The sequence below is a fragment of the Anas platyrhynchos genome, chromosome 1 (assembly GCF_047663525.1).
Source record: "Anas platyrhynchos isolate ZD024472 breed Pekin duck chromosome 1, IASCAAS_PekinDuck_T2T, whole genome shotgun sequence".
NCBI classification, from domain to species: domain Eukaryota; kingdom Metazoa; phylum Chordata; class Aves; order Anseriformes; family Anatidae; genus Anas; species Anas platyrhynchos.
This window is the reverse complement of record NC_092587.1, coordinates 55,937,767-55,952,783: the sequence shown is the minus strand read 5'-3', so window position 1 is coordinate 55,952,783 and position 15,017 is coordinate 55,937,767. Positions and strand designations below refer to the sequence as shown.

Here is a 15,017-nt window from a genome sequence, read left to right as displayed (position 1 = left end):
CCAGGAGGCCTGCACAGATGAACAAGAAGCTCCAGCCAAAACTCAAACACAAAAAGAAAGTATACAAAAGGTGGAAGGAGGGACAGGTAACATGGGAGGAATACAGAGCCATTATCTGATCCTGTACATATGTGCTCAGGAAAGCCAGAGCCCACCTGCAGCCAAAACTGGCACAGTATGTGTCAAAAAATAAGTATCTGAAGGGAAGGTGTAAAGGAAATGGAGCCAGACCCTTCCCAGTGGTGTTCAATGGCAGAACAAGAGGCAGAACAAACTGAAACACTGGTGGCTTCTTCAATTATCATCAGGAAACATGCCTGTAGAGGTTGTGGAGTTTCCATCCTTGGAGATATTCAAAAGACATCTGGACATAGTGCTATGCAACCAGCTCTAGGTAACCATACTTGAACAGTAAGTGGCGTTGGACCAGAGGACCTCCAGAGGTCCTTTCCAGTCTCAACTACTCTGTGGTTCTCCAAAACCACTGCTGTGTTAGAAGAGTTCAAGCCATGCACCAGTGCTTATATTGCTGTTTTATACCAGCCTTTTTGTTCCATGAAGTACCCTTAAGGTGCACAGAGTCTGTGTGTTTGTGCTTCACGCAGAATAAAGGGAGCCCTTTCGCAAACAAAGCCTCTAGGCATTTTATTAGCAGTAATAAATAACTGCTTTATACGCTACATTCACAATTTCACTATTTCAATCCAAAAAGTCAAGATATTTTCCCAAATCATATTACCCTCATACATGGCCACTTAAATTATGAAAATCAGGGAAAAAGGAGGGAAAAGGGGAAATCAAAGCTCAGGCCTCCCGCAACACAGCAATGTCCAATGCAGGACAAACAAAGCTGAGGAACAAAATCCAACCAAACACAAAAAATAAAACACACTGCAAAATTATTTCAGAGAATTTTTAATACTAATTGCAAGTCCAGAAATATTTATTACTCATGAAAATAAAGATTACACTATTTTTCTGTCCAACAGTGGGATACATGCCTTACAAACGTGGCAGTAGCCTTCTATTCTGACAGATGCTGTGCCTGAACCAATATAAAAGGATGTCACCAATAAAAGTGCAGCATTTTTTTACCCAATTAGCACATATCAATAAATCAGTGCAGATTCTGGTCTTCTTAATGCTCACTTATGGTGACTTCTGCTTCATTTGTAGGCTAAACAGCCTATGCCAGTTTTATTCTACAGTTTGTTTCCACCATTGGCTACAGATACAATTCCCTATACTTTACAAACATTTACCTACAAGCTTTGAAGACCAAGATATATTGGTTTGCTCCTTCAAGCATTCTCCCATTTCTTTCTCCTTTAAATGTATTATTTTCCACTTTTGAGAAGGAAACCACCCCTGTCTTCCCTTGGTCACTCACTGCACTGCCTCTAAATCAACACAGAGCATCTGTAGCCTCTACTATCATGAGATTATTTTTTTCATTTATCCAGTTATTCAACATAATTAATATTACCTGTTTGTTTGAAGATGCACAGATGAATATTTACCTTTAAAAAGGTTATATAAGTTTACTCGCTGAGGACGATTGGCTCCAGGGCGTATGCGTTCTGCAGCAGAGCAGGGGATCAAGGCGGGCAGGTGAAAGATTTACTCAGCCTTTTGGCTGACCTGAAGGAAGAGGTGGAGAGGCTTTGGAGTATTAGGGAGAGGGAGATAGATCGGTGAAGCCAGTCCCTACCAGCCCCGAGGCTTAGGCAGCCAGCAGAGGCTCCACAAGAAACACATAACCCCCTACTGCATTGCAAGCAAGTAACAGGAGGGGACCAGCAGGTAGGCAGAGTTCCTGCTACAGTGAACTCCCTCTCCTCTCCTCCTCCTAACACTGATGGTGATGAATAAAGGGGACAGGGGTTAATGGCAAAAGCTCCCCGCTCGGCATTACAAGCATAGCAGGTGCACCTGCCCGGAGATTCCCCTACCTCCCCAGCTGCCCCTGCAGAACAGGTACACTGCTCTGCGAGGACAACTGGACACTGGCAATGGGTTGGTCTTGGGACTGGTGCTCTTCAACATCTTTATCAATGACATAGACAATGGAATCAAGTGCACCCTCAGCAAGTTTGTAGATGACACCAAGCCGAGTGGTGCAGTTGATACAATAGATGGAAGGGATGCCATCCAGAGTGACCTGGACAGGCTGGAAAAGTGGGCCCATGAGAACCTAATGAGGCTCAAAAAGGTCAAGTGCAAGGTGTTGCAATGTGTCGGGGCAATCCCAGGTATTTATATAGACATGGCAAAGAACTTGAGAGCAGACTTACAGAGAAGGACTTGAGGGTCCTGATGAATGAGAAGCTGGACATGAGCTAGCAGTGCACTTTTGCAGCCTGGAAGGCCAACTATGTCCTGGGCTGCATGGATGGCCAGCAAGCAGAGGGAGGTGATTGTTCCCCTCTACTCTGCTCTTGTGAGACCCCACCTGGAATACTGCATGCAGGCCTGGGGCCCCCAGCACAAGAAGGATGTGGAGCTCTTGGAACTGGTCCAGAGGAGGGCTACTAAGATGATCATAGGGCTGGAGCACCTCTCCTATGAGGAAAGGTTGAGGGAGCTGGGCTTGTTCAGTTTGGAGAAGAAAAGGCTACGGAGAGACCTCATTGCAGCCTTCCAGTACTTGAAGGGTGCATATAAACAGGAGGGGGAACACCTGTTTACATGTGTTGATAGTGATAGGACAAGGGGGAATGGTTTTAGACTAAGACAGGGGAAATTTAGGTTACATAGTAGGAGAAAATTTTTCACTCAGAAGGTGGTGACACACTGGCACAGGTTGCCCAGATAGGCTGTGGATGCCCCATCCCTGGAGGCATTCAAGGCCAGGCTGGATGAGGCTCTGGGCAGCTTGCTCTAGTGGTTGGCAATCCTGCCCAGAGCAGGGGGGTTGAAACGAGATGATCTTTAAGACCCTTTTCAACCCAGGCCGCTCCATGATTCTACAAGCCAAGTATCATCAGGGACTCTGTTTCATCATCTGAAGCACAACTATATTAGGCAATATTTTTTGCTAAAGACATAGGTGTTTCACTTGCTCTGAGTACACAGCCGTGACTCAGGAGATCGGAGTTCTGCTTGTGGCTTTCTGACTGACGACCTGGCAAACTTTGCCCACATCACTTCACCTGCAGTGCATCAGTTTATCTTTCTACTGTGTCATTTACCTCACTCCAGGCTGCTCTGTAAAACATTCAAGAATCTATGAATTTATTTTTTTCCACAACATGCTTAAGACTAGAGAATTGGCAAAGTTATTCTGTAGATGAAGACTACTGTCATCAGTTTCAGTTCCTCACGTAGTAGTGACACAATATTACTATTTTACTCATCCTAAGGAAAAAAAAAATGTTAAGAACATCTTTCTTCTCAGCCAATTTACCAGCTGTGCACAGTTACATTGTGATTGTAACATAAATCAGGACCTAAGCCTATTGAAGAGTATTTCAGACATTCTCCACAGATGGTGCAGCGTGATATACCTCAGGTGACAGGTGTGAACACTCACGTGTGAGCAGTGGACACTGGCGATATGGAGAAGGTTTTACACCCAACTGGCCCTGCCAAGCACGCAAAAGCAAGCTGCAAGGCTCTGGATGCCAGCAGTAGAGGTGTAAATTCCAAGATCAATAACCACATTGCAAGGCAGTATCATGTATGGTTCCCAGCTGTCCAAACCAGGTGGAAAGTCATCTGATTTAAGCCATATAGGAATCATTCCCGAGGGAAAGCCTCTATAAGGAAGGAGGTGTTATGTTGATTAAGGACCTGCACTGCTTATCTGAATGAGGTGAATTTGAACAATGCTAGAATGCTGCTACTTTAACCTAGCAGCCCTTAAACTGCACTAACATTATATTGAAAACAAGGGAAATGGGAGACAAACCACAATGTTGGGAAGGAAATCTAGTAACTTAAGCCACTGCTGGTACACTTTCCTCTTCACACCCAAGGTCTGAAAGCAGCCATGGAATGATGCAAAGTTACTGTCCTAGGCCAAGTCACACACATTGCTTCTTTCTTAAAGTTTTAAACTCATTGTCATAGTGTGATTAAGACAGCTGCATCTGAAACATTCTCAGCTTGCATATTTCGTTTTTGCTCTCTGAGGTAATGGCACAGACCACATTTCTTTATTTCCTCCTCTGCATTATGGTAGTCTCAGACCCTTGGTACAAGATCAACAACATCAAGTACAAAAGCTTCCTTTTCCTGTCCATCACCAAGTGGTCCGTTTTAGCCACTAGTACATCCTATTAGTGGTAGACTCAGTATCAGTACTGATTTTTTTCCCCTTGTTCTCCATTTGCAGCATCTTGCATTTTGTCAACATACATCTTAATGAAGAAAGATATCCCAGATTAAAAGCTTCTACCATTTCTTTAATCTGATCATTTTTTGTTTTGTGGAAGTTAATGTCAACATGGCAGTACACAGCAACTTTCCTAGCACTTACAAGGGTTTATGGCATCAATACCTACCAATTCCTACTACTTGGAAGTCACGGAAGATGAACACATCTCTCGTAAATGTAGTTGATATTAAAAAGCTCTGGAACACCAAGTGCAGGGACATAAAATATTCCAATAATAAAAACAGAAAATTTCCACCTTTACAGGGGTCCCATTCCTAAACGCTCCAGATCTCTAACAGAGCAGCATCTTATTGTATGGTACATTCAACACCGAAGAATCCACAAATACAGACAATTTTGCCCTTTTAAAGAGGTAGGAACTACTGTTATCTTGTTTAAGAACTCTCAAGCACGCCATCCAATATTTTATCTTAGAAGACTTGCTGTACATGAATGATAACCTCCCTGTGTTTAAATCTGAGTCATATTCCAGAACCACTCTTAGGATTGAAAAAAGATGAGACTACAGTATTTAACTTCTGCTTTCAGACTCTTAAAGCTAATGTCACTTCGTTTTCTATAAAAAAAAAAAAAAAATATGTGAAGCCTAGGACACCCTTCTGTTTGAAAACAAATGAAAGCTGAGATTCTTAAGAACAACATGATCTAAACAGCATATATTTAGGGATTTAGAATGATGGGTTTTCATTTCTTCTATCTACCCAGTAGCATATGCACTTCTAGTATCTTCAGCCTGAAAAAGATTGAATTAGGCAGATTCATACACTGAAGTCCAGTAATTTCTGAACATCAAATTCCATTTGCAGTATTGATCAGCAGCAGCATTAACTGAAGACAGAATGGAAAATAATCTCCAAAGGAATTCAGTACTGAGGTGACGGAGGGTTAGGGGAACACCACTGAGTTAGAGAAGAGGAAAGTTACATGTAGCTAAGAGAAGCTGTGTTGGGAAGTCTGAATATCAGATGGAAGCTCTACCTCGTCCAAACAGTTCACAATTCTTTTTGTCGTTCTCTCCCTCCGCCCCTTCATCATTCAGTAACACCTTTCACTCTAGAATGAAAAATACTCTTTTCTGCAAACAGATATATTCATTCCCAAGTCCCTTAACAAGTATAAAAGTCTATCCAAAAGCTGAAAGAAAATGAAGAGTTTCACATATATATATATATTTTTAATCAAATTCCACAACTGTTCTCTCCTCTTCCTCAGCCCACCTCCTAAAGCAAAATTCTTTATTCTCCACATCTGTATTTAACCGAATAATTATGTTATTGCACAATAACAGTTTTATAGTTTTCTCCTCTTTATTAAGCCTTAGTTGTCAGATGTCTTCCAATATGTATAGGGGCTGGGTTGTTATATGCAACACACATCTCCAGTTCCCTGAAACTGACCTAGTCATAGAAATGACTTATCAATACTCAGAAACACTTGGGGAAAGTGTTTCCCCAAGTTGAAAAAGTTGAAGTTGAAAGTGTTTCAAAGTGTTTCAACTGAAAGTGTTTCAAGTTGAAAGTGTTTCCCCAAGTTTCCTTATATCACTGATCAAGAGATGGGAAGCATAAGGACAGAGAATACTTTCCTTTAAAAGCCATCTACTCCTTTTCATTATTTTCAAGTGTTATCTGTTTTATATGGAGGTTGGCAAGGAAGACTGCATTCTTCCCGCACTGTCTCAGATTTCCAGCTTCCTCCATCATCAGGCTCTGTGATTAGGTCTGGGTTTTTGCCACAGAATGAAATAGACGTTGCTGGGGTTCCTCTCGCCAATTACACTTCAGTGTAGCTTCTACCCAGTAACTCCCTTGCTGTGGAAGTAGTAGTTATATCCTGGAAAGAACAGTGAATTGGATACTACTGTAAGTACTGTTAGATCAGACTTAGTCTGATCTACAAATTAAGCCAAGTAAAGGAACTGTTTACTCTGTTTGCTTCTAATTCTGACAGAGATTGCACTTACACAAGGATTCCAGCCTTGGCAGTTTTGCTTCAAAGTCAGTGCCAAGGCCAGGATAATCCTTTCTAGCAAATTTCTCCTTGATTTTTGAGCTACAAAGTTCCCTATAAAATAGAATTTGGTATCTGTTACTCCCCATTTACAACCATGAATTGAGCAGGCTTTGAAAAGAGACCGGACAGATGTTCAAATGCTAAGCCAGGTGACACCAAAAGGAGTCATGAATCCCTAAAAGGTTCAAACCCCATTTCTTAACCCTTATCTTCAGGTGGGGGTACCACAAGGAAGAGAAAAATACCAACCCAATGAAAAGCAAAAAAAAATAATAAATTTACTTTCCCAAAGAGTAGTTCTTACTCTCCAGCTCACGAACCACAACACACGGAATACTAGAAACGATGTTTTTTTAAAGGTAGCGATCACTACAAAAAGAAAGATAGGTCAAAGTCAGACAACGAGCAGGGCAGAAACACCACGTGTGTTTGTGTATATGTGCTTTCTTACACAGAGCTACTACTGTTCAGGAAGTTCTTTAGTCACAGAATTAGGCAAATACAGCTAACCCTGCAGAGATAAACTCATGAAGAATGACCAACTGTAAATTTGCACTGGCTGTTGTATCTTCATCTCAAGCAAGTCTTTATATTAATATTATTAGAATATATAGGTCATATTTCTGGCATAACTATTTTTTCATATCATACCCTTAAAATGGTTATTTCTCAATTAATTCTAACGCAGCTGATGAAAGGTCTTCAATCAAAGATGACAAGGGCTCATTAACAGACTCCTTCATATAAGCCTAGGTGCCTGGACAAAAAAAAAAAAATAGGAAAAGGGACATATGTTGTTCTAGATCCAGCAACCCCCATCAACAGGAGTTTGCACATGAACTGAGATTAGCATATATAACAAACTTTGACATCAGATTGTAAATTTTACTCATTATGAGACTTCAGTTAACAAACATCTGACAAAATGGCTTGGGTATTCATCTGTTTTGTGTATGTGCGTGCTTGCTGTTTTTTTAAGATTCCTATTATAAATGCACATGCACCAAAAGGAAAACAGAAAGATGAGAGAGTAGTCCAGTAAGCGTCTACTGACGATTGATCATTTATTCTAGTTAAAAATAAATAATTAAGCAAGAAATAATAACACAAGTAATACTTTGGAGGATTGTTACCTTAAAACTTAATACTTCTGTTTAATGACATGGATGTGCAAGGAAGTTTTATCAGTTTTCTGGTATAAAATACGTATGAATAGATATGAATACAGTTTTCTGTAATTCATCCAAGAATACTACTTTTGCTACTATGATGTCCTACACTCTGAAATTTCAGCAGACTGAGCTGGTGACATATCTTAATGCTTCCAAAAGACATCTAGTCGTTCACAACACTCTGTACTTTGGCTTTCTGAGGTACTATACCTTGGAATTCCAGTAGACTGAATAGATGACACAGAGAATTCAATATATAATTAATATTATTTTCAGAATGCCTTAAAGAAACCCAGTGCATATTTCCCCAGACCTGAAAAAAACTTATTTTTATAACACCTGAACAGAGGAGAAAAAAAGTTGCCATGAATATTGCTGATATTAATGAAGACATTAATCTTGCCACATACTGTCATGAAAATATTGTGCTTTCCTTACCAGCAACTGAGAAGGGAGTATGTACTTTGAACAGAAAAGACGCAACACACAACATAAATCAAAAATTGCAGGAAATAAAATCAACAGGGTGGAGAAAAGGAAACTGCTATCACAAGTGGGCAATTAAATGAGGAAAAAAACCAAACATAAGAAGAACCTACCAATCCAATTATCCATCAGAGACTGCAGTTCCTGCGGCTTCTACATGACTTGCTGATCAGGGGCCGTCACAGGACACCTAAGCAATAAGAATTCCACATTTCAAACTTGTAATACTTATCAGCAATTTGCAGTTTTCATGAAGCCTAGGGAGACCTGTTCCACCTTGTTCATTTCTCCATTAAAAAAAAAGAAAGCAACAGACTGAGGAGATTTGGGGGATCTGTTTGCTTGTTCTGTTCTTATAAGTAAACTAACCTTCGATAACTTATCTCTGTTTGCAGCAGGAAACACAGAATGAGGTAGAATGATTTTGTTAAAATATTTCCCCTGCCCTGAACTCATCATCTGCATTTATACATAAGATTTTTCCTTTAAGCTCATAGACTAATGATGGAATGCCATAAGGCAAGGGAAGAAGTCTTCTTTTCATATGCATCTGTGCATTTTCCCCAGTGCATGGGAAAAAAACACCACCAAACTAGTCCCCCTAGCGTACCTATGCAGTAGGAGTCTAAAGAACATGTAGCAAATCACTACACTGTCTTTTTGTGTGAAGTAACATTTTATTTTTTTTAAGATGACCACTTAGAGAAACTGCAGGGAAATGGGAAGCAAGGAAGCCTTCCAAACGACTTACCTAATTTCCCTGTTGTTTCTAAGCAAGTAAAATAATAAGTGTTATACAAGGAAAATTAATTTATATCCAGAAGATTTCATTAAATGAAATGTGCTGACCTGTTGGCAATAGCCAAATCTGGTTTTAACGCAGCACTTTGTTTAGCCTAGGGCTTTCTCTTCCTTCTAGCACTGAAATTGTATAAAAAGAAAGCTAACACTGTTTGAAAGACTTTTGATTCATTAGTATTTCTATCCTGGCATCTATACCTTCCAGAATACATAAATGACAGTCACGCCTGTGAAAATGTCTCCTGTAATAATTTTAAGAGTGTAATAAAAACCAAAGCGCTAGACATATACAAAAAGGTAAGACCCTGTAACAACAGTTCAGATGCCTCCTCGGGCGAATTTTGAGTTTAACGATACATATTGGGAAAAAGTAGGCTCTGTCTGCTCTCTAGCAATGCCCCCGTACCAAGTTGAACAAAGCAGGAGGCACCGTACTCAGGTGCAAGCCCGTACAAGGAGCGCCTGTGTGATGCTCCGCAGAGAAGGGGAACCACTCGCTCCCTGCAAACCAAACGGGGCACAACCCATGAGCCAGGAGTCCCTCCAAAAAAAAGTGTTACATAAGGCATTACCAAACTTCACGTCACCTCCACGGAGGCCGCAAGTTGCTGCTTTCCCAACCCCTTGGTGAGCACGGATGAACGATGTGAAACCACGCAGCTCCCGGGCAGGAGGTGCCTGCCGGAGTCTCCCGGGCTGCAGGAGGGGGGAACCCGCCTCGGTGTCCCGCTGAAACTCCAGCTTAGCCCCGGGGCAGCTGCGGCTCGGCAGCCGGGACTCCCTGCACGGGCTGGCAGCCCCCGGTTCCCCCGCACTCCTCTGCGGGACCCGCTCACCCCTCTCCGGGCAGGACAAGCCCCCGGGGCTGGGGGATAAGGGCTCGGGAGGTAAAATAAGCGCAGCGCTGCGACCCGAGCAGGCACTCACCTTCCCGGGGGGGCGGCGGGCTGCCCAGCGCCCCCCTGCCCGGGCAGCCCAGCGGTCCTTCAGCCTCCTTCGCTCCGGGGAGGGGGGGTGCGGGCAGCTCCGGCTCGGTCCCCGGAGCGGTGTCAGCCGGCGGGTCCCAGCCGGGGCGGCACCGGCGGCTCCACTCTCCGCGGGATGGGGATGAGGAGGAGGAGGAGGAGGGCGGCGGGGAGGACCCCGCTCTCCCCGGGATGCGCCTCCTCCGCCCGGTTCTCTCTGTCTCTTCGGGGCCTGCCCGCTCCCCGGCCGGCCGTCCCGCTCGCCTTCCCCGCCCCTCTCCCCGGCGGCCAGCAGCGCGGTGCACAGGCCCCGCCGGCGGCCAGCAGGAGCCGGGGGGCGACGGAGGGGGGGGGCTCCGGGCCGGCCTCCCGGCCTCTCCCCGGGGCCTGGTACGCGATCTCCGCGGGGAGACGAGGCCTGGCGAGGGGGCTGGCGGCCCCGGGAAGGTCACCGGCACGGCGCTGCCGGCCACGGGGAGGCTTCCTCCGGCACCGCCGCCGCTACCGCTGCCGGCCCAGCCTCAGCGGCCGCTGGGTGCCGCGCTCCGCCCGGGCTCGCTCCGTGCCGCTGCCCGGCGGCCGCCTCCGGGTCCGAGCGCCAGGCTGCCCCCTTCCCCTTTCTTTCTTCCTTCCTTCCTTCCTTCCTTCCTTGCCTCCCGCCCCTTCCCCGCTGCCAGCCTGCCCCCGCCGGCTCCCTCCGGCGCCCGGTGCCAGGCTGCCCCCTGCGGGTCCCGCCGCCGTAGGCTGCCCACCGCCCGCGGGCAGGCGGAGGCAGGGGCGCAGGGCAGCCGCCGCTGCCCACCGGCGGCTACCGACAACCGGGCGCGCTCGCCTCCGCCGCTCTGCCCGGGGCTCAGCGGCAGCTGCAGTGCCTGTGTGCCTGTGTCATGTCTGTGCATGGGCGGGCGGAGGCGCGGGGCCGAGGCGGAGCCAGCCCGTGACACACCGCCCAGCGACAGGCGCCCGGCGCCCAACCAGCGGCGGCTTCGCCGAGCGGCGCCCGGGGCCGCCGCACCTGGGCCCGGCCGCCGGGGTGAGTGAGGGGAGAGCCGGGGGTGCCCCGGGACCGGGGGAGGGGGGGGGGGGGCTGCGGGGCGAGCAAAAAGCTTCCTACAGGCGGTAACACGCCCGAATCGAGCGCCTCCTCTGCCTGCCTCTCCCTGCCCGCATCCTCCTGCGTGGCGGCGAGGCGATGAACGCACCTTATTCCCCCACACCCGTCATCACGGCTCTTTCTTTCATTATCTGTATTCATCGGTTTTGTTTCGCTCCATCGTTAAACGGATCGTTTTCGCCACGGTAGCATGCTGAGAGGACCGTGCGATGAGCGCCGTGGATGGGATCTGAAATTCCCTGAAAAGTACCAGCAGGGCAGAAACCACGGGAGGGGAGCAAACGGGAACGCAACCCGGTGTTAAAAAGGCATCGATCCGCTCTTAGAAGGGAAGAGGAAGGAAAGTGGACACGTGCTTTGAGTGATAATGTAAATAATCAGAAGTAGAAATAACAGGGATACCATTATTCAGTACTTACCGCTTTCTTTCTCCAGGACGATAAAGGAATGTTTTAGGGAAGAATTATTCAGTAAAGGATACCAAAGATGCTAATTTCTCACATCCACTACCTAAATGCTGTAACTTAACCAGAAGTTGCTGTATTGTGGGCAGAAGTTAACATTTTGCAGTACGCTCTACCGAAATGCTGTGAACTCTGGAGCAGATTATTCATGAGGAGATAGTGTTTGCCAGACCTGATTAAGGCATCGGTCTGTCAAACTTAGTATTCTGCCGCCAGCAGTGCCTGCTGCTGTAGTCAGGAGTGGTATCAGATGAACTGGAGTAAATCACAAAGTTGAACATGCCAGTGATACCACATAAGCGTTAGCGACTTAAAATTTTGACATATTTTGACAACTAAGAAACTATTTTGGAGGAAAAAAAATAAAAAGCACAACTCTGCATATCTGTAAAAAGAATGTAATTTGGATCTGAATGATTTTTGGGAAAGCTACAGTAACATACAGATCAGTCTCTATTGCACTAGTTATTTTCTTGAGCAGATCAAAGTCAGAAATGAGCTATACTGAAGTGAGTTATTCTGTCCATTCTCCTAAGTGAAGCTAAAGGATCAGCTATCATGTAATAACATGTCTTTATCTTTTCTTGCACTGGTGAAGGTTTGTAACTGCTTTGGTGACAGTCATGATGAAAGAATTGCTGGAGATGTATGAAGGAGGAAACAAGACTGTATATACGGCTTCATTATTAAGAAAACCAGGTTGTCTACTGCCTATCACTGGAAGTCTCAGCAGATAAACATTTTTTTGTGTCATGCTGTGTCTTAAAGACTGGTAAATTGTCAGAGTCTGATCCTACAAAATACTGAACAATTTCCCCAGATTCATAATGTTTTTATCTACTCTTAGAGCAGGGAAGTCTCAGCAACCACATTTCTTGGGTTTTAAGAGCAGCATGGATTATTAGGATTGTCTAATGTACCTCCATACATGACAAATGATGGAGCTTAATACTGCAGCAAAGTACTGTACTTGAAATTGCTTTGCATCTGTCAGGTTGCTTTCCTACACAAAATGGACAACAGTTGTTCAAGCCCACAGGAGCATTCATCAAGCTCTGGCTGAGAATGATTACCACCAGGTTACAAGAACTAACATGGACAGGAGGAGCAACTACCTGTGAAGATAGAGTTTTTCAGAAACCATGTTTATAAACAAGTAATCTTTTCCTATTAATCATAAAATCACTCCATCAGTCTTTGTCCTTGAAGATCCTGATGTGGCAATTGATTTGGACATGGAGTAAAAACCAGCACAGAATGATACTTATGCCAAAGACATGTAAAAATAAAAATTAGCTGCAAATATTTGCATTTCAGATCTCATTCAGCCAAAAATAAACTTTTTCAAGAACCTACACAGGTTATGGAGCCGGAGGTCTACTTACATTAAATAGCAAAACCTATAGTAATGTCAAGTATAGAGCTTATAAAAATAAACAGTTATTTAATGTTGCAAATCCAAAAGATTTAACAATCCTATTAATAAAAAATACGTAATCCAGACATTCCCTTTTGAATAGAAATATCTATTCTGAGATGGTGCTAATATAAAGGCTTTTATAAGAGCTTTTAGGGGTTACCTCAAATGTGCAATACAATAAATTATACTGGTATGAGTTACCATGCAAGTGTTTGGTCTTGTTTCCTTGTTGGAGAAAGGAGATAAAGTCATAACAGTGCATGTCTTCAAATACATTATAGTATTTTCACCACACTAGAACATCAGTAGAGAGAACTAAGTCTGTTCATAAGACACTGAACCTTTACAGATTAGATGAGTTTTGATTAAAAGAACAAAATCTGTTTCCAATATAGCCATTTTATGTGAAGGAAAGGAAGGGGTCTAAGGCCCAAAAGTATTCAAACCAATAATGTACTTGAAGTTTGTCCCATTTCGCACCAATGAAGTCCTTGTGACATTCTTACAGCTGCTTCATTGATAAGCTGAAGTCAGCCAACATGAGGTCTTCCAAAAAAAAAAAGTAATTTGTTCAGCAGGTAACTTAAAAGTTCTGTACTGCTCTAATAGTGCATTATGTGACAGATTTCTGTGGAAATTAGATTTCTGTGCCCCCATTCCTCAACACACACTCCTGTGATTAATCAGCATTTTAAATAGCTAGCAAGGCTGATGCTGCTGCATCACACTCAAGATATGGGACATGCACAGACAAAACTAAGTCCTCCGTGAGATGCTTTTGTGTGGAATTGATAAAATAACTACTTTTGCGTAGAAATCAACAATTCAGGCTATTCTCACAGGGAACAGAAATTCAAATCTGGTTTAGCAGGGCTGGCTGAATTGTGTTAACTGATCCACTTCAACGCAGAAGGTTAGGACTCTGTTCATAAATTGCTGCTCTTGACTTCTATATGCAAAATTGCACAACTGTTAATGATATTGGAGCAAAACCAGAAGTCTGAAGCAAGTCCTAGCTTGTGAGATTATTATCATCTGCCACTGCAGTGAATACAGGACTACTGAAGGCCACAACATCTTTTGTAGTTGGAAAAATCTTTTAGACAGGAAATGAATGAAATATAATCTATAATTTTCCAGCTCTTGATTATAAAATGGAAGCTCTGTTACATAAGCTTTCCACTATGGACACTAAATTAAAATTTAATGCAGATTATCCTGTGCATGTAATAAAACAAACAAAAAAACCAACAACGAACAGGAAAGCCAGAACAAAATGCAGAGTCCCTGGACTTACAGAAACTGAAAAAAAAAAAGCATGTTAAAATACATGCCTTTAAATAAGTAGAAAATATCATGAAAGCCTAAAACTTTTAGAATTCAAATGAAGTTAAATTATTAAAACATCAATATTTCTCTTGTATGCCAGAATAAATTTCTGACAAACTGAATGTTCTGTGATACATTGTGTTTAATTTTATATGTGTTTCTCCTGGAATTCAGTTGTACTTCTTGACACCAAAAGGTAAACATTAATACTGGGTCTTAGATAGTACTATGCTATAGTACTAGGTCTAAGAAAAGTTGAAGGAAAGGGGCATTGTCCTCTATTTGTTTACCTTGAACATCTGAGAAACCTTCGTGTAGATTTTCTGTTTTACCATTGCTGCCAGTTACTAATTTTCCTTTGTTATGACTTAGTCATTTAGATATTTATTTATTTATTTTTGCTTTTAGAATAGCGTTTTTAATAGAAGGAATGGTGCTTTTAAAACCATAAAAACTATAGAAGAATAAACATGATGAAGCTTTAATTTTATGAAGTTAAAGAAATACTATTAAACTGAAATCAGATTTATTTGGGACTTACCAAGATGGTGGTTAAGTCAGTTTTGTATTTCTACTTGTAGAAATAATTGCTTACGATTTTGCTGATCTCACTCATGCAACCCAAAAGACTGTTTTGCACTCCATGAAGTTAATGCCAATGCTGCCAGAGTTTTCCTTAATGCTTAAGTACATCCTATACAGCAACAAGTGCTGTGTTTGAAATGGTACTGTGTTTTTTTTTTTTGTTGTTGTTGTTTGTTTTCTAACAAAAAAGTCTTCACACCTATGCTATCTGCAGTGAAATCCTGGATAAATGTACCGTAGCATAAGTAGTCATGTATCTTTGCATTTAC

General features: G+C 43.2%; 1 protein-coding gene across 2 annotated transcripts in view; it reads right to left on the bottom strand.

Annotated features, from left to right (window-relative positions):
- The window catches only part of LARGE1 (LARGE xylosyl- and glucuronyltransferase 1), a 285,774-nt gene extending 275,026 nt beyond the window's left edge, over positions 1 to 10,748 (bottom strand). For both annotated transcript variants that reach the window (XM_038180825.2, XM_027449977.3), the window contains exons 1-2: positions 9,799 to 10,748; positions 8,184 to 8,260 (exon numbers count right to left, since the gene is read on the bottom strand). The gene's annotated coding sequence lies outside the window, so the exon portion shown is untranslated. The remainder of the gene's footprint in view (positions 1 to 8,183; positions 8,261 to 9,798) is intronic.
- Between the last annotated feature and the right edge of the window lie 4,269 nt (positions 10,749 to 15,017).